Genomic DNA, 21,905 nt, shown 5'->3' on the forward strand with positions numbered 1-21,905 from the left:
AGTCACTTTCTAGGTGTCGTACTTCTGTACAATACAGGCACTGGAATATCGTACTTATTATTGTTACCCTGGATTTTCCGTCTGCTAGAAGTCTAAGACATCTAATGTCTTTCATCTGGCAAACGTGTGTCAGCAGCTGTTTCGCATCTGTTTTCTCATGTGGGCCATATTAATCACGTATACACATTACCTTAACGAATTACCTGCGTTAAAAAACTATGCTTCGATACAGTTTGTAAAACTATCGTAATTTTTAGGATCGTATTAGATATTTTATCCCATCTTTGTCCGCTTTTATTCTCGTTCTATTTGCGTTTTTATCTTCATTATTAGCATATTTACTAGCTATAACAACTAATTTCTCTGTCAGATAGTCATCTACATATGACTTTATCGTCAAAGTCATCTCGCGAGACATAAGAGGAATAAGTAATAAGTCGGAAGGCCTGCTTTCATAATTTCAGACCTCTCAGCAATTAATAAAACCTTCTTGTATCGACTGCCACTGGAGATTGTTGAGCATCCCCGTAACGTTCTCATACTCGCTACACGAACCAGTGACGAAACGTGTTGTTTTTCACTGGATCTTCGCTACCTTTTCTATTTAACCTGCCTGCTAAGCATCCCAGAATCATAGAAATATTCATTCCGCTACGGGCTTAAGTGCCTTCCGGAAGTCAAGAAACGTACGAGAATCTGTAGAATGAGGCAAAAACAATTATTTGTAATTTTCAGGATGTGTATCAAGTATAGCAACATCACTACTAGTCAGCGTATTGTAGACACCAGTTTGCCCTTCTGCTTAGATAAAATTTCTTGTTTCATCCTAGTCGTTTGGTATATTTGTTATCTTATCTGTTAAGTAATTTCAGCCTGGCTCCACCAGTGATCGGTAGAGGAATCACAGGTGTTTGCTGCATTGGCATGATTGTCACGCTCTAGTGGTGTTATGGTACTTCTGGCCGGTTCCGTAAACCCCTTTTCCTTGATGAGAAAGTAATCTGACTGTTTCGCGAATGTGTTAGTAGTGATGTGAAAGCAAGGTCACTTTCTTGAGAGGTGATGTTTTTTGAGACTTTTGTTGACGACCCGTGTGAAATACGTGAGTATATCTCGTAATACGACCAGTCACCTTAACATTATATTTGCTGTAGGCTAGGAGTGTAACATTGCTGACGCAGCACGCTAAGAGGGCTGGGCGACTGCAGTGGTGACGTGCATTACACCATTCCGTGGCCTGATGCCACACTGCTTCCCTGGTCTGCGCTGTTATAAAAGAACCGGATCGAGCATCTACAGATAACACCCCCCGCTCCCCCATTCCCAGCCACGTGTGGTGCAGGCAGCTACAGACCATACCGAGAAATACTCCATGCCAGCTGTTGGCCCGAAGTTGGTCATTCCATCTCACCTACAACTAGGTGCTCCACCTGCTGGTCGCGTGTGTATTCTTGACGTTTCCGGGTGAGTAACTGATGCCTCCCCGTTGTGGGCTACTTGTTGACTATCAGCCGACATCAGGACGCCTTCTGAGGGTCCTTGATTGGCAGTTAATACTTGGGCGCCTTCTCGTCCACGTTCACCGCTGTCTTCTGGCTGCTCGCCGGCTGGCCTGCTGGTCTCATCAGAGTCCACCGTCGCTGTGTGCTCGGCAACAGCTACTCTGAGCCAGCTCTACGCCGCCGAGGCCCGCTGACTTCACTCCTTCCGCAGCTTCCTGTCCGGCCTGGCGTCTTCGTGCCGGTGTCCGTCTCCTGCTGCCGCTGAACCATGCAAACACCACCACACAGGCATAACACGCGCCAGTGGTTCGCTGATTACTGCGATTTTACGAATTTGTTAAGTAATTCCTGTTCTTATTTCCCTGCCTTGATGATTCCACAACGGCTGAGGGACTGATGCTTCATATCTGCTGCATTGCCATCATGGGAGGTTACGAGTACGGTGACACTGAGGGCCAACGTGACCCCCTTACAGGAAGGTCGAAAACATTAGAAATCGGTCGCTACATTAGATGAGCCATGGTTAAACACCTCACGTAAGGGAGGGAAGTATACAAGTGAATAGTACAATCTTTCGGAACCACGTAATCATCTCCATTCCAACGCTGAAGTCTGAATTTGGCTCAAAGGTGCTTACAACCCTTCTCTGTAACGGTCCAAACGGATGGCATCCTGCGACGTCACCCTCGAGCTTGGTGACGCTTCAAACAGTAAGATGTCGACACATGGGAGGAAGATGCCACAGTTCTGAAGCTCATGTGAAGTGTAAGGCGGGTACTGATGTTACATTGGTACCAAATTACACATTAATTTCGTTCAGCATCTACCAGGAACAGTTCTGTCACGAGGCTGCTCTAGCGCCTGACGATTAGGCAACTGCTTCGAAATCTTTAGGTGGAGTTTGCCGACATTCAGGTGCTAGACCAGCCCAACTGCTGGAGTTGGTGTCGAAGTTTCTTATAGGTACATTTTTAATGTGCTCAGTAAAACTGCAGTGTGTCACAGGGTGTTGCCGAACTGGGTGGTCTTAGAGGAACACTTTGTCATTTTAGTCCCTAGTGTGTAGATGTCGAACCCTACCGTCACCACGACACACAGGGGTGGGGAAAAGAGGGATGAAAAAGCATAAAAAACACATTGCTACTTCGGAACACGTCGAATGGTTTTGAACGGGTCCTCATTGTTCCACCCTGTACGGCACGTCAAAAGTTGTTGTCACCCTACACTCCAAAGGGGTGCGATGACGTTCAGTTGAGTTCCATCCCCTAAATATCCACTGAGTATTGCTGAAATGCCCAGGGGTGGATCAAAGGCTAAATTTGTCAAGAACTTCGCCCTGTTACTCATCGTACTACAAACTACGTTTTCGATCGTGAAATGTGTGACAATCAACGCGCTAAGGGAAGGCTTGGTTTCATTGAGTCCTTTATGGAACTCTCAGATCCTTTTGGTGTCAGTTCTGATTTTCTCTGTCACATATAAGAAAACTGCGTTATTTCAAACTTGTGTGTCACGGTTAAAACCTCCATCACAGAGGCGTCAAAAAAGGGGGTGAAATGTAAGTGAGAGGTGGGTGTGACGATCTACTCCACCGCGTGATACGCCCACGATGGCGTTGAGCAGAATTTTGATGAAATTTGGTGCCCATGTGACAGCATTAACTCACCTTACAGTTCACACGAACTAGCGTATGGCCTTTTTTCACATGTCTCGACACCTTCATTCTGAATAGTTGCAGAGTCGGAGGGTGGAGTCACAATTACCGATGGGGTGTTTAGGCATATTTGAGCCAAATTTCAAACTTATGCGTCGCAATACGAGACAATTCCGGGGTTTCGAAAAAATGATCCTTTCATTTTGTCACTCAGTGTAGGAAACTGTCGGCGTTTCACACTGATGACGAGATTCCTGCTTTCTTGGCTGGAGCAGCTATACACTATTTTGACTGGCCCTAAAGCACTGCCTTCGTCAGGGTCAACGACTATAACTCTTGATTTTCTGTCTATCCTCGACTTAACATTTTTTATATTTTTCCGTCTTTTTTCTCCTTCAAGAGCCTGACAAATACGATAAGTTATTGCAGCCTTTCATTCGGGTGCATCATTATAGTTGTACATGGACGCACAGATGTTCATTTTAACACTAGCTGCGCCTGGTTGCACAGTCAAATTCACTTTGGAAATAAGAACTTTTGGAATAACAATTAATAATCTTCTAATGGCTTATAATTTATAAAGCTCTCTTCGTTCGCATGCCCAGTTTGCGATGTCCGTCTTTGAGTTTTAGTTACATAAAAGTGATAATAATTTCAGTGCAAACATACAGTGTTTCAGATTAACAGGCAAGCTGTTATTTTTTTAAGTCAAGGTTTCCAGACGCAAGCTGCTTTTCTGAAAGGACGGTGAACGTATCGTCCTTTAATGAACCTCCACATAACCGGCTAACAGAGAACAGGATCAACGCACTTTTCTAGTCATGTCATTTTCACGCATTCGATTTTATGAGTTTTATTTCCCAGTTCCTGTCCCACTTATTTGAGGCTGACACTTCGCATCAACGTTTACCAAATAAAATTTGTGTTAATTATTATTCTACACAGACGTATATATCAAAACAAAACCCACCAGCAGATACCAAGCATGGAACAGAACCTACACGGTTAGTGGGAAAATAAATACATTCCTCTTTCTATCATTCCTTCCCATTGCATTACCAAGATTTTTACAGATTACAGATAGAGCTTCTGTCTGTGGCGGATAAAGTGTAAAACATGTCGGTGTGTCCCGTGCCACTCGTGGAAAGTTTTCAAGAATCGCTGATAAATGCTAAGAGAGATAATCAACAAGAATGCAATGAGAATACTTTAAAAGCAGACTAAATGTGTAAATGTAAAAGGAGTCCTTATCTCCTTCTGGGAACTGAAAACAATCGGTGAAACTGTAAAAGTCGCTGGGTTATACTACATTACAATAGCGAAACAAAAAGAAGCTATCCCAAATAATTGATTATTAAAACTTTTCCATATAACCAGGCAATCCGAAATTGTACATAATTTTTAATTGTTGCAGCACGATGGATTCAGACAGTTTATAGATATGTTATGTTGCACAGTGATAAATGATGATAATCACACGTAAGAAAAATTGTAGAACTGTCGTTACGGAAGCTGCTGTCATCAAGCTGACAGTGACTAGATAATGTTGCGTCATATTTTTTGGATTCGCCACGGGCAATAACTTCACGAAGTGTTCTCTTGCTTCAGAAGAGCTATTTACACGTCGAATTTCAAGGAAGACAAAGTAAGAATAAGAAGGTACCACGAATTGCATTTATTTTCCAAATGTTGTAATTTTAAATATGGGTATGTGACAGTGGCTGTACAAGAATATCATAGGCACAAAACAGCCGACGGTTGCAACAATTTATGTCAGTTTCTAGGTCTTTAATTTTATGTGGTTTTAATACACTGCTGCTTGTAAAACATTCAGTAGCTATTATCCGCCACATACTACGATAAGAGGACGTGCTGAACAGCGGAACCATAACAAGTGATTCAAATAGCAGAGAGGTGACTCTTTTGTGTGACTGGATAGGTCAGTGTTATGCAACGCTCAGTCGGTGCAGAGCCATCATACAGTACAAAGGGGAAACGTGTAATCAAGTGCCAATACGTCTCGCCAACATCAAAGGGTGGAATACCGGCATGTGAGTATTGTCGAACGGCGCAGAATGATTCGGTCTCCGGGTTTATCGTTACGTGATACTGAGGCTCGTATAGTGAAAGCTGCTTCAAAAGTGAGGCGTATTTGGAACGGTGGAGAGAAGAAGGCCCTGTCCAGCTCCGACAGAGGACTCGACGACACAGGGAGACCGCAGAACGAGATGATCGCCATCTTGTACTCTGATCGTAATGGACACAATAACTATCTCCACATTGGTGGCACAACGTTGGAGCTCTGTAACGGCAGTGGACATGTCTGCGTCGACGGTTCGACGCCGTCTTCTGCGGGCTGGACTGGTGGCAAGCGTGCATTGCGTCGGCTTCCATTCAGTAGAACCTAGAACCTACCAACGCCACAGACTGCAATGAACTCCGACACTGGCAGGCTGGATTGGCGGGGGGGGGGGGGGGGGGCAAATCTAGTGTTATCGGACGAGTCCCACCCACTTCAACTTACCCTACAGTGATGGCCGCTTACGTGTTCGGCGCCACCATGGTGAAAGCAATTGGACCGACAGTATTGTTGAGCGGCACAGCGGAAAAACCCCAAGTGCGATGGTTCGTGGCGCCTTCCCCTGTAACGCGAGGAATCTGAACAATTAACGCTAAGTCAGGGACGTCTTACATCTGAGGCATTGCCCCTCCTGCAAGCAGTTCCACATGTCAAATTTCAGCAGGATAATGCCCAGCCGCATGTGGCGAGGGATGTGCAAGCCTTCTTCGAAGAATGACGGGTATCACTGCTTCTCTGGCCTGCGCGTTCGCCTGAAATGACGTCCATCAAACATGTCTGGAATATGGTCAGGTCCTCCTGCAGCCAAAAATCATGCTTTGTGGATGCGACTACAAACCTCGTAGCAGAGTATTAACGTCTAGTGGCTCCGATTGCAGCACGTGGTGCCCCTACTCAGCACTGCATTTCCACAGTCACACTGGGTGTACAGGTCGAAAAACTAATCACATTGGTAGTATCATGATCCTAATTATTTAAAGAAACTTCATCGTGATCATATCTCGCGGTCTTTGTGTTTCAGTTTTTGCGAACAACAGTGTATTAACTTCTTAATGAAGTATATTATCTGATGAAAGCATTATTGCTCTGGAATCTGTTGTCAGTTACCAAATGTGAGTACATAAAAAATGATAGGTATAAAACAGCCAACCGATTGTAAAATGACGAATCAGGCTCATATGACAAAATGATTTTCTAGTTTTCCATATTGTAACTCAGTGAAATTTATTAGCAGCTTTGTAACAATTGGTAATAAAACAAGACGACTTGTTGCATGCAAAATATAGACCGATAAGCCAAGACATTACAACCACTGCCCGCCGCTGCGTTGGATGCCACTTGGATGCTTTGCAGGCACGTGACCCGTTAACAAAATTGTGGAAGGCGACCAGACACGGACGGGGCATCGCCCTAGCGAAGATATGGAATGCAAATAGGGAAACCCATTGAGATAAGCGACGTTGGCAAATGGCAGATTATTATTACATAGAGCCCGTGAACGAGAATCTCAAACCACGAAGCTGTTCAAATGTTCATGTGCTACTGTCGTATCTACTGAAAGAAGCAGAAGGACAGTGAAAGAATCACTAGACGCTAAATGGTTGGACGTCCACCACCCTTCACAGAATGTGGGTTTCGGAGGCTTGTCTGCTCTGTAAGGTAGGATAGATGGTGATCAGTGGCATTTCTTCCAAACGAGCACAATGCTGGTGCACGCACAAGTGTTTCAGAGCACATCGTTCATCGTACGTTGTTGAACATGGAGCTTCGCAGCACACCACACCCGCGTGTTCACATGTTCGTGAGTTACGATTGCAGTGGGCGCGGGACCATGAGCATTCGAACTCAGATCAATGGAAACCAGTGGGCTCTTTGAGTGAACCACATTTTTGCAGCACTAGCTTGAAGGTCGTCTCCACAAATGCCGTCATCGAGGTGAACGGCAGCTAGAAGCGTACAGCGCGCCACGAACGCAGGCTGGTGGGAGCTGTATTATGCTATGGAAGACATTCTCCTGTGCTTGCGTGGGACCTGTGATAGTAATCGAAGACGGACTGACAGCTGCGAACCACCTGCATCCCTTGATGCTTGATGTCTTCCCCGACGGCGGCGTCATCTTTAAGCATAATTGTCCGTGTCTCGGAGCCAGAACAGTGCTACAGTGATTTTAGGAACATTTTAGTGAACTCACGTTGATGTCTCGGCCACCAAATTCACCTGCTGTTAATCCTATGTCACCATTACGGCCGCTGTCGGATGCCGTCACTGCGTATCCAAATAAGCGGCTCGTTATTTACGCGAATACCTGTGCGTGGATATCTATTGCCACATACCTCCATATGCTACCAACAAACTGACGGAGCCCTGATATCGGATCCGTGATACGCAGAATCACAGATGTATTTCGTTTCAAAGATGGGAAAACAAGCTATTAAGCAGGTTGACATAACGTTTTGGTTCATCATTGTAATGTTTTATAACTGATCTAATTTGTGATAATGAACTTAACGAAGCAGTAAAAGCATACCATCTAAAGTCAAAGCCAACAAAGATGTGAATCTGCTCTCTTTCCCAAAGGAAAATACGAGAGTAAGTGCAGAAGGGAAGGAATGCCACACCTTTAAGTCAAGGTTGGACTTTCAGAATATTTAGTTTTCTTTTAAGCCATTATTAATTTCAGAATAGTTCGAACGGATATCTAACAGAAGATGTTTCCCCATATTAACATATTATTAAAGTCACCAGGATTAACTGGCAAGCAAATACGCAATTACTAAAACATACTCTCTAGATTGCCTTTCTTCTGGCAGTCAAAATACTTTCCCTGTAACGTATAAATTCACGGATGTCAAGAACCCGAATTTCACCTTCAAACCTACAGATTGATAAAAGACTGCTTGACCATATCTTTTCGTCATAATACTCACATTTCAAAGCTACGAATTTCCAACTTCTAAGTGTTATTTGTGTGATCTTCATTTCCGAAACTAGTTTAAGACAGGCAGGGCCCGTCGCGAACGTTTTCTCACACAAGCAACGTGCCCCTCACACACTACAATTCGCGTCAGATTTGGCTACTAACAAGGGGAGGCCGCCAATTGTGAAATTCAAATTCGATTCATACTGCGCATAATAAAAGCTCATGGCCAGAGGTGTAATGTGGCAAAGCACCAAGATGCACTTCTCAGCCGTTGTCGAGAAAATCGACAGTTAAAAGAAACCGTTGCGGTGAAATACTCTCTACGATTAATGATTTTCTACAGCGTCATAGCGCAGAGGTAAGCGCTGGGGTTCGTAATCCGAAGGTCAGTCGGCTCTCAGCCGTGGCAGCGTGCGGACGGCCCCGCGCGCCGGCCAGTGCTCCGCTGCAGGCGTTGTTTACTTCCGCGTCGTAGCGTTCAGGCTTGCGTCCGTCCACCGTGAACAACATGTCGAGCGCTTACCGCCGTGCGACCCTTAAAGTTTCCTTCCCAGCTGAACATGCGCGACCTCGTGCACATGAAGTTGAAACGTTCATACGTGAAGAAGTTCGTTTAGATCCTAACCACGTTATCGGAATCCATTTTTCGATCACGAGTAGTGTCGTTCATATTAAAATGACAAACACCGAGGTGTGTGAAGATGTTATTCGCCGCAATGCCAATGGACTTAAGTTCAAATACTCTGATGGTCACGTCGGAGCTGTAACACTTGAACTTGCAGAGTACGGTCAACGCACGATTAGGGTGTTTGAACTACCTTTTGAAGTGCCGAAGGACGAAGTGGTCTCTGCGTTACAACCATACGGTAACGTCATCGGTTACGTAGAGGAAAAATGGCAAGCCTTCACGACCTACCATGTCCTTAATGGTGTGCGTCAGGTCAAAATTGAACTGAAAAAAACATATTCCATCATACCTGACCATTGGCGGGGTGCGAGCCATTGTCATGTACGACGGCCAACCCCGAACATGTGCGGGTTGTGGGCAAGAAGGCCACGTCAGATCCGCCTGCATGCGACGCCGCCTGATCCAGACGCCGGTCGGCGAGGAAGCGTCCCCAGCGGTGATGACTCAGATCCCTGTCACATACGCCAAGGTTGCCCAGGAAGGTAGCACGTCTACACAGAGTCTTCCTGCTCCGTTGACGTCGTATGATCAGGTAGATGCAACCGCTCCTGAGATTCCTTCTGAGGTGCCCCAGACGCCAGATCCTAACCTGCCGAATCATCGCAGCACTGTGACTGAAAATGCTACTGAGATGGACGTTGATCCGGTACCTACTTCTGCTTTCCTTCAGACTGGTCCGGAGTCAGACGAAAGCCACCCGCAATCGGACTCTGAACGACTTGTTCGAAAACAAGGGTCGACACGAAAGAGAAAGAAACGTAGCCGTACACCCCCTGATGAATCCATTCTACGGATGGATACCGGGGATGCAGACCCGAAGATGGACGACAAACCGATTTTTGATGACCGGAAGGCTGATGCGAAAGACCCGCCACAGGCGACCACTGGCGACGAACACCCCTCCTTACTGACGCCGTCGCCCCCACAGGTCGACGTTGAAGAGAGCCTATCCGATGAGACGAAAACTACGTCTCCTCTCCACGTGGATGACGTGCACAGCCGATGCCCTACCGCAGCATCAGTCTCCTGGGCGGACGACGTGGAGATCGAAGGGACTGGGGTGGACGCTGCTGATGATGGGGCACCCCCATCGGTTGTGCCCGCGCCCGCAAACTCTCCACAATAGCAGCCTCTTCAGCGGACCGGCAAGATCGACGACCTCTCGCTCCTGAAGAAGAAGCCCCGCCTGTGCCTGTGGGACTCCAACACCAGCATTATCGTGTCGCAACGATTAACCTCGCGACCATTCGTGCGCCCCACAAACTAGCGCTGCTCCGCGATATGATTTATGATGCGGACATAGATATTGCGCTTTTTCAGGAAGTGCATGTCGCCGATTTTTCACCACCACATGGCTTCACGGTGCATCTTTCTCCCGCTTCGGACACCGGTAGTGGTGTTGCCATCATCTTACGCGAAGGTCTTCCTGCCGAAGATGTCCTATACCTCCCCAGCGGCAGAGGTATGGCCCTTACTCTCTTTGGTGTACGCATCATCAATATTTATGCGCCGTCGGGCTCCAGCTACCGTCGTGAACGCAATGCCTTCTTCGCGAATGAAGTCACACCCCTTTTTATGGGACCACACGATGACTGGATCATGGGTGGAGACTTCAACTGCACCCAGCGACCTCAGGATCAATTGCCGCGTCACTCACCATGCGCAGCTCTGGAAACAGTCGTCACGCGGCTACAATTTGTCGATACGTGGAGACATGTTCACGGTGATCTTTTGGGCTTTACGTACCACACTGCGCACTCCTCTAGCCGACTGGATCGCATCTACATCTCGCGATCCCTATTTCTACACACTTGACAGGCTGAAATCTGGCCTCTTGCTTTCTCAGACCATGAGGCTTACTTCTGTGATGTTGTTCTCACAAGACAGGCAGTATGGCACGGACGTGGTTTATGGAAACTGAACACGGCACTTCTTAATTCACCTGACTGTCGACTTCTAATAGAAGACATTTGGATCACATGTAATAGACGCCGACCCACGTATCCGTCTACCATATCCTGGTGGATCTAGTGTGCAAAACCTGCTCTTCGAAAAACTTTAATCCGGTATGGCAAAGATGTTGTCGCCTGGAGGAAGAGCACTATGGACTTTTACTACAGGATCCTACGAGAATGCTCCACGATGCCAGCCTCCCCTGAGCGCCATACAAGGATGAACCAAGCTAAGGCCCAAATCTCCAATCTCATGCGACGGCATTTGGAAGAGGCGATAGTACGATCTCGTACTGCTGATCGCATGCCTCATGAACATCCGTCGATGTACCATATCATCCAAGAACGACAAAATCGACGCCGAAAATTGATTCACGTCCTAACGGATCAAGAAGGGCGTCGCTACGTAACCGAATCTGCCATAGGGAATGTGCTTCACGCCCACTACCGGCAGCTCTACGCCGCAGTTCCACATTCCCCAGAGTTGATCGAGGAAGTCTCACAGCTCAACTTCGGTGGTATCCCAGGAGATGCGGCGATTGACTTGATGTCGGAGGTGACTGATGAGGAAGTCCGCGATGCGATCCGGGCAGGAACCATCAAACGCTCCCCGGGCCCCGACGGTCTTCCCCTCGAATTTTATCGCACCTTCCGTGATTTGTTAGAGTCCACCTTCACCTCCATCTGTCGGGAACTGATGTCTCCGGAAGTACCTGTGCCGGACGCTTTCATGGAAGGAATTATTATTCCTGTACATAAACCGCACGGTGGCAACAATATCAGTGATTATCGGCCCCTCACCCTCCTTAACAGTGATATGAAAATCTTCACTCGCCTTTTGGCAGCACGACTTAAAAACGTTGCCCGCTATGTTGTGTCGCCAGACCAAGCATCTTTGGGAGGCGACAACAATATTCGCACGGCTTTATGCCGCTACAGGGATATGATCGCCGTTACCCAGGCAAAACGCCTCTCTGGGGCACTTGCGTCTTTGGACTTTAGTCAAGCTTTTGATAGGGTTGACCATTCGTTCCTTACGGCCGTTCTCCACCATATGGGTTTCCCGGTCGCCGTTATCACGGTAGTGATGCGCCTTCTGCGGGGTGCCTCATCCAGGATTCTGTACAATGGCAGACTCACTCCACCGATAATAATAGGTCGATCCGTACGTCAAGGTTGCCCTCTATCAGAAATTTTCTACGCCTTTTCCTTGGAATCCTTGCTATGTGGACTAAGACAACGTTTGGTAGGGTTGTCCATAGATCGCTACCGATTCTGTTGCACGGCCTATGCTGACGATGTCGTCATCTGTTTACGTAATGCCGACGAAGTTCGAGCTGTTTTGACGTGGGTAGCGACTTATGGTAGCTCTTTAAACGTACGTAAGTCACAAGTTATGTTCATTGGCACGGGACTTCCCGTGGAGTGCGTTACACCTCTCACCACCGTTGATACCATTCGTTGTTTGGGAATCGATTTTTCATCTGATCTCCGGCGTTCAGCCACCATCAACTGCCGACGCCTCCTTTTAATGATCAGAGCAGGTCTTATGGACCATCGCCTTCGATCCCTAGATATTCTCCAACGAGCTCGATATGTCAATACATATATCGCATCCCGAGTTCCCCATGTAGCGCAAGTTCTACCTTTCCCGCTTACTGTGGCACGTCGCATGTTGGCAGCGATGGCATCTTTCGTCAGCTCTGGGATGTTGTTCAAAATTAGCTATGCGACCCTTACTCTTCCCCGTGAACGAGGTGGGATAGGTCTGTTTCACGTGCCGGATAGAGCTCGCGCCCTATTTGTCAGCTCCCAGATGACGGTATGGACACGTTGCCCAACGAGCCTCACTGGTCTCCTCCTGTCGGCATACTCGCCGGTCTCACTGTCAGCCCCAGTGATCATCTCGGATGTTCCGGCCCAGTTCCATTATATACGGTACTTCTTTCTGGAACTCAGTTATCTACGCCACACCTTACCAAGACAGCTTTTACTCAAGACAAAGGCAGTATACAATGTCCTCCAATTAGGTCGTCCACCTAACTCGATTGAACAAAAGTTCCCCCAGGTTGACTGGCGTCATGTATGGCGCGCGGTGTTCGCCTGTTACCTTGACACGAATGTTCAATCTGTCTGGTACATAACTGTCAATGGTAAGCAAATCAACCAATTTCGCCTTCATCGTATCCACCTCGCCCAATCACCTCTATGCTCCACGTGTGGAGTGCCAGACAATGATGAACATCGGTTTGTTTGCGGACCGGCGGCGGAGGTTTGGCACTTGGTTCGACGTATTGTGGCTTTTCTAACGCGGGACATTCCGGATCGGATTACTCCCCTTTCATTATTATTTCCGGAACGTGACTATTTTCCTCGGAGAAAGACCAATGCTGTGAATTGGATTCGCGGACGTGCCATTCACTACTTATTTGGACAAACTGTAGACTCTGCACTCGATTTTTGGACATACCTCAATGACCGTCATTATGTCGTTGTCCGTCACCCAAAATACAGACAATTTTTCTCGAACTTCCTTGGGTGTGCTTTCCACGAGCCGCCTCGCAGCTGGAATGTGTTAAGCCAAGAGAGAAAAAGGTTTCCTGTTTGAACCAATGAACATTTCTGAACAATTGAACGGAACACATCAATTTCGAGAAGATGTGACTCAACATATTACCAGCGGGGCGCAGAAGGCCTCTGATCAATTACACAAAAAAAAAAAAAAAATAAATAAATAAATATAAAACAAAAAAAATTAAAATAAAATTCAGAAAAAGGAAGATTTTGTTTTGTTTTTCAGGATAGCCCTAACCTTGATTTCCCATATTTCCCCTGGTATATAGGCAGCTCTCTGGGGTAGGTTTAGTCAGGAGCCAACGCCTGAAGTGGCCCAGATTTTTTTTTTTTTTTTGTTATAGGATGAAAAGTGGCGGTGGCACTTGTCTTTTTAGTTCCATTTAGAAAAAATACAAAAAAAAGAAAAAAAGAAAAAAGGGGGTTAGCAGCTCTCTGTAAAAAAAAATAAAAGAAAAATAAAAAAAAGGCCGCCGGATCGAATCTCGCTCCGTGCAAATTTTTTTTTAGTATTTGTTTTTTGTAATTCATATATATATATATATATATATATATATATATATATATATATATATATATATGAATTACAAAAAACAAATATATATATATATATATATATATATATATATATATATATAATTCCCGGCAATCAGTTGCAACAATTATGCATATAATAAGCTGTTGAAAGTCGTTTGTCGTGGAAAAACTGGTGACTTCGAACATCATTATGTTTTCCGCAAACAAAGTTGTATTTCACAAATGTTATTAATTGTCTTCATAATGTTAACCACGTATAGTTAACGGAAGACGTAGAAACGAATACGTGTTGCGTAAGTCAAACGTTCGAATTAGAATAGAGACCCCACGAACACAAACTTGCTGTGGCAGGTATGAAATATAAACTCCGTTACTCGCTCGTTACACTTGAAGGACAAATGTTGAATGGGCCGAAACGAGCCGCCCCATAACAGCGTAGTTGCCTGCTAACTTCGAAAGAAGGTAGATGCGGTCCTTAGCGCAACTTATAACATCGTCCAAAATCAGTGCGGACGGGACAGCTTTGGTTAAACAAACGGAGAAATGGAGGCGGTACAATTGGAGAGCGATCCGCCTTCACCAACATGCATAAGCAATTCATTAATAGTTTATATATATATATATATATATATATATATATATATATATATATATATATATATTTGAATTGCAAAAAACTAATAATAAAAAAATATTGCATGGCGCGAGATTCGATCCGGCGACCTTCGGATTATGAACCCCAGCGCTTACCGCTGCGCTATGACGCTCTAGAAAATCATCAATCGTAGAGAGTATTTCACCGCAACGATTTCTTTTAACTGTCGATTTTCTCGACAACGGCTGAGAAGTGCATCTTGGTGCTTTGCCACATTACACCTCTGGCCATGAGCTTTTATTATGCGCAGTATGAATCGAATCTGAATTTCACAATTGGCGGCCTCCCCTTGTAAGAGTGATACACAATGTATACAAATCTTACACCTGTCACCTTGGTGCCGAAAGTGCCGCCTTGTGTCGCTTGGGCCTTATAATGGCTACTGATGTAGGTCCCCACACTAGTTTATCCTGTACAAGTCTCTTCTTCTCTGCCTAATTCGTAATAGCTACATTTTTATTTGAACGTGCTTAATATAGCAATTATACAATTATAGAATTTTTTTCTTTCCACACTTCTCTCCGCTACAAAACTGACGATGCTTGATGCCTCAGAATGTGTCCTCTCAAATGATCGCTTCTGTTAGTCAAATTATGTGATAAATTTCTTTTCTAATAGGTTATCTACTAATCTACTCTTCGCCATTCCCCCGAGCATTACATTTCAAAAGCTTTTTGAAATCCGTGGGTCAGCAGGACAGAACGGATGAGGTTACATTTGTGGAAAGGGGCCAAAATAAGTTACTGTCAGTTGCACTCAACATATAAACTTTATATGTTAAAACACTCAATCACACAAGCAAGAATAAAAAAACTCTCAAGGCTTTAACGAAAGAACTCCTTTGATTTAATTTAGATCGGCTGAAGGCCACATCGAAAATCCAAGGCACAAGGCCTAAGCAAGGAATTGAGGTACAGGAGTTTTTCTGGAGGTTTCACTTCATTAGAAAAATTTTTTATCTTCAATATAAATAGGCTGAAAGCCTTATCTTAAATATTTCCCTTAGAACTCGCCTGAAGGTCACACATTACTCAAGAACAGTGTTACGGCTTAAGGCCGAGACAAAGATTTTCAATATTCAATCTAAATAGGCTGAAAACTCGGCTGAAGGACGAGTATCAAGAGAACAATTTAACGGCTTAAGGCCTAGGAAGAACAGCTGTCAATTTGGAAAGGCTGAAGGCCTTATCTTAAAATACTTAGTGTAAAACTCTGTTGAAGGCCTCATAGTAAGGAATAACAATCTTATGACTTAATGGCAGTCAAGGACTTTAAATTTTTAATTTAAGAGAAATCAAAACTCGTTTGAAGGCCACACACCGTGCAGAAAACAATTTTACGAGTTAAGGCCTAAAGCGAAGCGCTTCTAATTTTCAACCAAAATAGGCTAAATGCTTTATCCTAAAATGCTTCACATAAAACTCGACTGAAGGCCACATATGTAATCCAAACAATCTCACGGCTTAAAGCCCAGACAAAGAAATCTCCAATTTTTAATTTCTTATGGCTTAAAGCCTAGACAAAATTTTTCAACTTTTGGTTTGATAAGGCTGAAACTCAGATGAAGGCCACATACCGAACAAGAAACAATTTTTTTTAGGCATAAGGCCTAAGATGAAGTCTTGCAATTTTAATAAGCTACAGCTCGGCTGAAGGCCACACAGAGTACTTAAGATTAAAAAGGAAATCACTATGTAAAACACAAGGAGCGATGCTCAGGAGGTTCCAAGGGTCGGTCTGGGAAGGCAACACTAACGGACGTTTAGGTGAGACAGGCAGCCAGACCGACAACCTCTTAACTGGAAGGCAACCCAACCGAAAGCCAGCCGACGAACCAATCAACAAGATCACTTCTGCTCCAACTGGCCGGCAAAATGACAACAAGATGTCAATAGCACAACGTTCTTGGTACTGATGCCCAATCCAGCCAAGTCAGAATAAACGCCCAAAGCCACCAACACACCTCAGCTGTCGAATTACACGCCATGCTGGACAGCATCAACAAGACGAGGAAAATACACCGTTGAAAACTACGTCAATGTCCTGGGCAGGTAACTGTGGAACGTCGAAGGCCACAAAGCAGAAGATACCGCTGGTACACTTCATTAATGAAGGAATGAATTAAATTAAGTTAAACACCACACAGGAAAATGGCTGCAACTCTAGCCGACTTCAATGCATACACGTTGTTGCTCGCGGGAATCTCCCAGAAAGCGACAACTAGGATCAAACGAAGAGATGTGATAGCAGTTGACGCTTGATAGTAGGTTAAGTGAGCACTCAACTTGAGTGTCCAGCATCGGTGTGCGACGAACTTCGTAACCGTCGCAAGAAGCACGTCACAAATCCAACCGCGCGTGCACGCCGCCAGCCGCTCCGGCCTGACTATGGGCCACGGAGGCTTCCTCGCTGCTCTGCCCCAACCAACCGACTGCCACACACTGCACACCCGGAAAATATATTCGCCACACCAAAGATATTACAGCAGTACTAGTATCGATACACGTTGCTGTTGCCACTCATGGAGGGAAGTAACGTTATGGTGGTAACCGAATAAGAAATAAGACACCACTGGACTGCAACCAATGATAAAAAAACAAGGCATCACGCGAACCAGCAACGGCTCATTTCTCTTTTTATCTGAACTATTTATCGTCCATAAGAGGCTTCACTCTACACGTACTTTGAGAAAAGACCTTCTAAATTTCCTTACTATGGTCTGTCTGCCTACTTCGTTCATAGTCACTTACTTCGCTGCCAAAATGAGACACAACGCGCCGGCTGATGTTGTCGAGGGGTTTTAGGCGTTTCAATTCGGAACCACGCTACAGTCGCAGGTTCGAACCCTGCATCAGGCATGGATGTGTGTGATGTCCTTAGGTTGGTTAGGTTTAAGTAGCTCTAAGTCTAGGGGACTAATGACCACAGATGTTAAGTCCCATAGTGCTTAGAGCCATTTGAACCATTTGACACACATCGCCTAGTACTTCTAGCATCTCATTTCCTAATATAATTGCTCTAATTTATTCTAAATTGCCTGATTTAATCATCCTTGTTTTGCTTTTGTTGCTGTTCATCTTACAACCTCATTTCATGACATTACCCATTCCATTCTGCTGCCTTCTGCCGTCTCTGACGGAACTACAACATCATCGGCAGAACTAAAAGTTTTAAATTTTGCTCTCTGAACATTAATTCCCTTCCAAAATTCCCTCTTCGTTACTTTTCAGCTTGCTCAATTTGCCAATTGGCAGGGTACAGCTGTGTCTCACCCCCATCCCAAGTACTACTTCCCTTTCATATCTTTTGACTCATATAACTTCAGTCTGATTTCTTTCCACATTATATATAACGTTCGATTCCCAGTAGATAAAGTATACAATCTGGAAAGTTTCCACCGATACCAGCTCTACCCAATCGACATTAGGGAGGTTAGTATTAGAGAGGTTAGTATTGACTTGCGGATAAGGAAGAGCGCTCTCGAGAACTTCCAGGTGATGGTTGATCTGAAGACTGGAAATACGCACATCAGAAAAAGTTTTGCATTACCTCTGTTCGGAGAGTTCTCTTTCTAGCCATATGAGGTAAGCTGTGTTTGATGCAACGATTTTTTGGAATCTTACATATCTCGCCTCTACGGATGTTCCACCATTTCAGAATTTCCTGATGACCAGATTTCTCTCTTTCTTTTTTTCTTTGACTGACCAAAATAGGTAACAGGCCTGATACATCGGTAAGCGAGTTTGAGATATATGATTGGTGGTGAAGAGTTTTTATACTGTGTAGTGAATCTTTCTGGCAGATTAAAACTGTGTGCCGGACCGAAACTCGAACTCGGGACCTTTGCCTTCGCGGGCAAGTGCTATACCAACTGAGCCACCCAAGCACTGGGTAGCTCAGTTGATAGAGCACTTTCCCGCGAAGGCAAGGGTCCCGAGTTCGAGTCTCGGTCCGGCACACAGTTTTAATCTGCCAGGAAGTTTCATATCAGCGCACACTCCGCTGCAGAGTGAGAATCTCATTCTGGATACTGTATAGTCTCTGCGATCCATTCCAAGCTAAGCGAAACTTTTACTAAATAGTTCCAACTTCAATTCTGTTGACAAACAAAAGATGACTGTCTTTCAGTTTACAATTGCAAGTAGTTTATTATTTCGTATCTCCTGTAATGCGAATATCCAAACAAGCAAATCAGTAAATAGTCCCTGTTATCATCATTAGATGTACTTGCTTGGAAGTCAGTTTGCAGCCTTCACCAACTTTGTGCATTCAGCTCTATCAATATGACTACTCTGCAGTTCACACTTAAATGCTGGGGTGGGAGAGCTCATACAACTGCATCCAGACTGTTTTTCGATCTTTCTAATCTCTAAAACCACGTTAGAAAAATGAACACCTAAATGTTTCTGTGCGAGCTCTGATTTATCTTATACGGTCGTCGTTTCTCCCTATGTAGGTGGGAGTTAATAAATTATTTTCGCATTCCGAGCGGAAAGTCGGTGATTCAAATATCTTGTAAAGATGTCGCAACAAGGAAAAACGTCTTTGTTTTAGTTATTACCACCACAATTCGCGTATCATACCCGTGACACTCTCTCCCCCGTTTCAGATAGTAGGAAACGAACTACACTTCTTTCAACTTTTTCGATGTTCTCCATCAATCTTACATCGTCATGATTCCATACGGCGCAGAAGTACGCCAGCAGAGGATGAATAAGCGTATTATAGGCTCCCCTACAACATTTTCTATGTGATGGTTCCAGTTTAAGTAATTCTTAATTGTAATCGGCACGTATTTAGTTGAATCGACGATATATTAGGAGGAAAACGACAGTGTTATCTGCTTAGAATGTACGAGGTCTTCTCAGATTGTCTCCTAAATTGTTTCCATGTAGAACTGCGGCTGACCTATAATACTTCCTCGGGAAACCTCGAATTTCACTTCGGTTTCACTACAAGACCTCACACAATTTACTAGTCTTTATGACAATCTTTATTACAGTCACACACCTGAAACACTACTTCAGAGGCCCGCAGTTTGAGTTCGATTAGAAGGCGCTTGTGAGGAAAGGACTGCAAATCCTTTTGGATGTTTGCAATTATGCAATCCACTCGGGATGCCTATTCAAGGGTACACGTTACTTTATGTGAATACAGAGCCATCAGTTGAATTATGTGATTTATACTCCGCTGATGTGTGTACATTTCCTGAATCTGCTGGCTTTTTATCTTAGGGTGGGGTATTTGACAATAACCGTCGTTCTGCATAATATGTTAGGCATAAAAAATCTCGGGTTGAAACCATACTGCTCTGTTTCCGGGAGACTTTAGAAGTCGTTTTTTAAGAAGCAGCTTCTAAACAAATTGTGTGTCTATGGAACACCTCAGTTATGCAAATGTAATCCTGATTTCTTATCAGAAAGGTCACAGTTGAAGCAGCAAGAATGCAGTGCCGATTCTGGTACACTTTCCATGTGACTGTTCCTCACATGCCACTCATTATTTTAACGGCGGCATCACGCCTCTCCCCTTGACCTCTAACCCTCCCCCTCTCAACTTCGCCTTCCTTCCCCTGTCCTCCAGTCAGAGCCTAATATTTTATCAGTCACTAAAGCAGAACAGCTAATTACAGTGTAGTATTTCCCCGGCCACTAAAATGAAACAGCCAATCACAGTGTAGCTCCACTGTAGCCGTCTTGGCAAGCTCAAAAGGAGCTGAACCATTTGAACTTTCGTGTCATGTTTAAAAGTATTTACCCAAAGAAAGTACATAAACGATGTTACTTGTAGTATCTGAACACCTAAAATACGTCAGAAAGACACGCACACACACACACACACACACACACACACACACACACACACACACACACACACACAGAGCGAGAGAGAGAGAGAGAGAGAGAAGCGCGCGCACAGGCACGCACACGCACGATGCACAAGTTGGTGTTTCAGCTGTCTCTGTTTTCATGCGTTTTAAACACTCTCCTTAAACGTCATGCCTCTATCTCTCATATTGTGGTCCAGTAAGTATGTGGTTTTATGAAAGCTTTATTTCCTCTTTTTCAACCCCCCCCCCCCCCTCCCACACACACACATACACTTGCTGCATAATGTTCTACCGCTATAAGTAGTCTACAGCCTCATTATTCAATATTCAATTTCATTTCACTTGTGTGCCCACATCGTCAGAAAATTATGTACAAAATTTCTAAAATTTCTTCATAATCATACTAATAAGCAAATTTCATTTCTATGATTTTTACTCCACAGTAAACATCCTCTCTCTCTATCTCTCTAAAATTCTTAATTTAATGACGCAAGAACGTCATAACACTTAACAGAGATAATGAGAGGAAGAAAAACAAAAAGAAATACCTCAGATATAAATGTTATTATAATTTCGTCTTACATTTGCATACACTGAAGTCACAGTGAACATCCTCTTGCAGCACGAATTGTTCGACGTTTGCCGGCCAGAGTGGCCGAGTGGTTCTAGGCGCTACAGTCTGGAACCGCTCGACCGCTACGGTCACAGGTTCGAATCCTGCCTCGGGCATGGATGTGTGTGATGTCCTTCGGTTAGTTAGGTTTAACTAGTTCTAAGTTCTAGGGGACTGATGACCTTAGAAGTTAGGTCCCATAGTGCTCAGAGCCATTTGAACCATTTTTTTTTTGTTCGACGTTTATTTTGTCTTACAGTGGAAATATACGAACTTAATCGTCTTCGACGCCATTTTCAATATCATCTAATGGAAACAGTAGGTTGACAGAATGGCTGCATGATATTGTTGATACCTCCACTAGCAAAACCATTTTTGGCACCTGTACCTGCATTAATAAAACTGAAGTGACACTAAGCTGCATTTTGTGGGCAAACTGTATACGATATGAATAAGATATCTAGAAAGTAACAGTCAAGATGTTCATCATAGTCAAACAGAAACAGTTCAGTGTAACAAATAAATTCATACTTACAGGATAGTTCGAAGAAAGTGTTAGCATCTGTAAGGCATTCCATTTCGACCCACCGTATCATTTTCACATTCACTTCCGGAAACATCAATCACTTGTATGTGAGAACTAATCACAACACTAATTTTTCTTGTAGTGCCTATGTGATTCAGTGAAAAGTAACTGAGATTTAATATACATAGTTTATCTACTAGGCAGTTATGAAAGAAAATAAATTATCTGAGTTCCTACTACCATTTTCAGAATCAACTGTGTCCATGTTGTCCATGCTACCGTATATCATGCACATGGGGTTACTTTGAGTAAGTCAAGTTCACCGTCACTGATAGTCGAGTATCTTGGTGGTAGATGTAAATTTTACTCGTTGA

This window comes from Schistocerca serialis, chromosome 4, assembly GCF_023864345.2.
Source record: "Schistocerca serialis cubense isolate TAMUIC-IGC-003099 chromosome 4, iqSchSeri2.2, whole genome shotgun sequence".
Lineage (NCBI taxonomy): Eukaryota > Metazoa > Arthropoda > Insecta > Orthoptera > Acrididae > Schistocerca > Schistocerca serialis.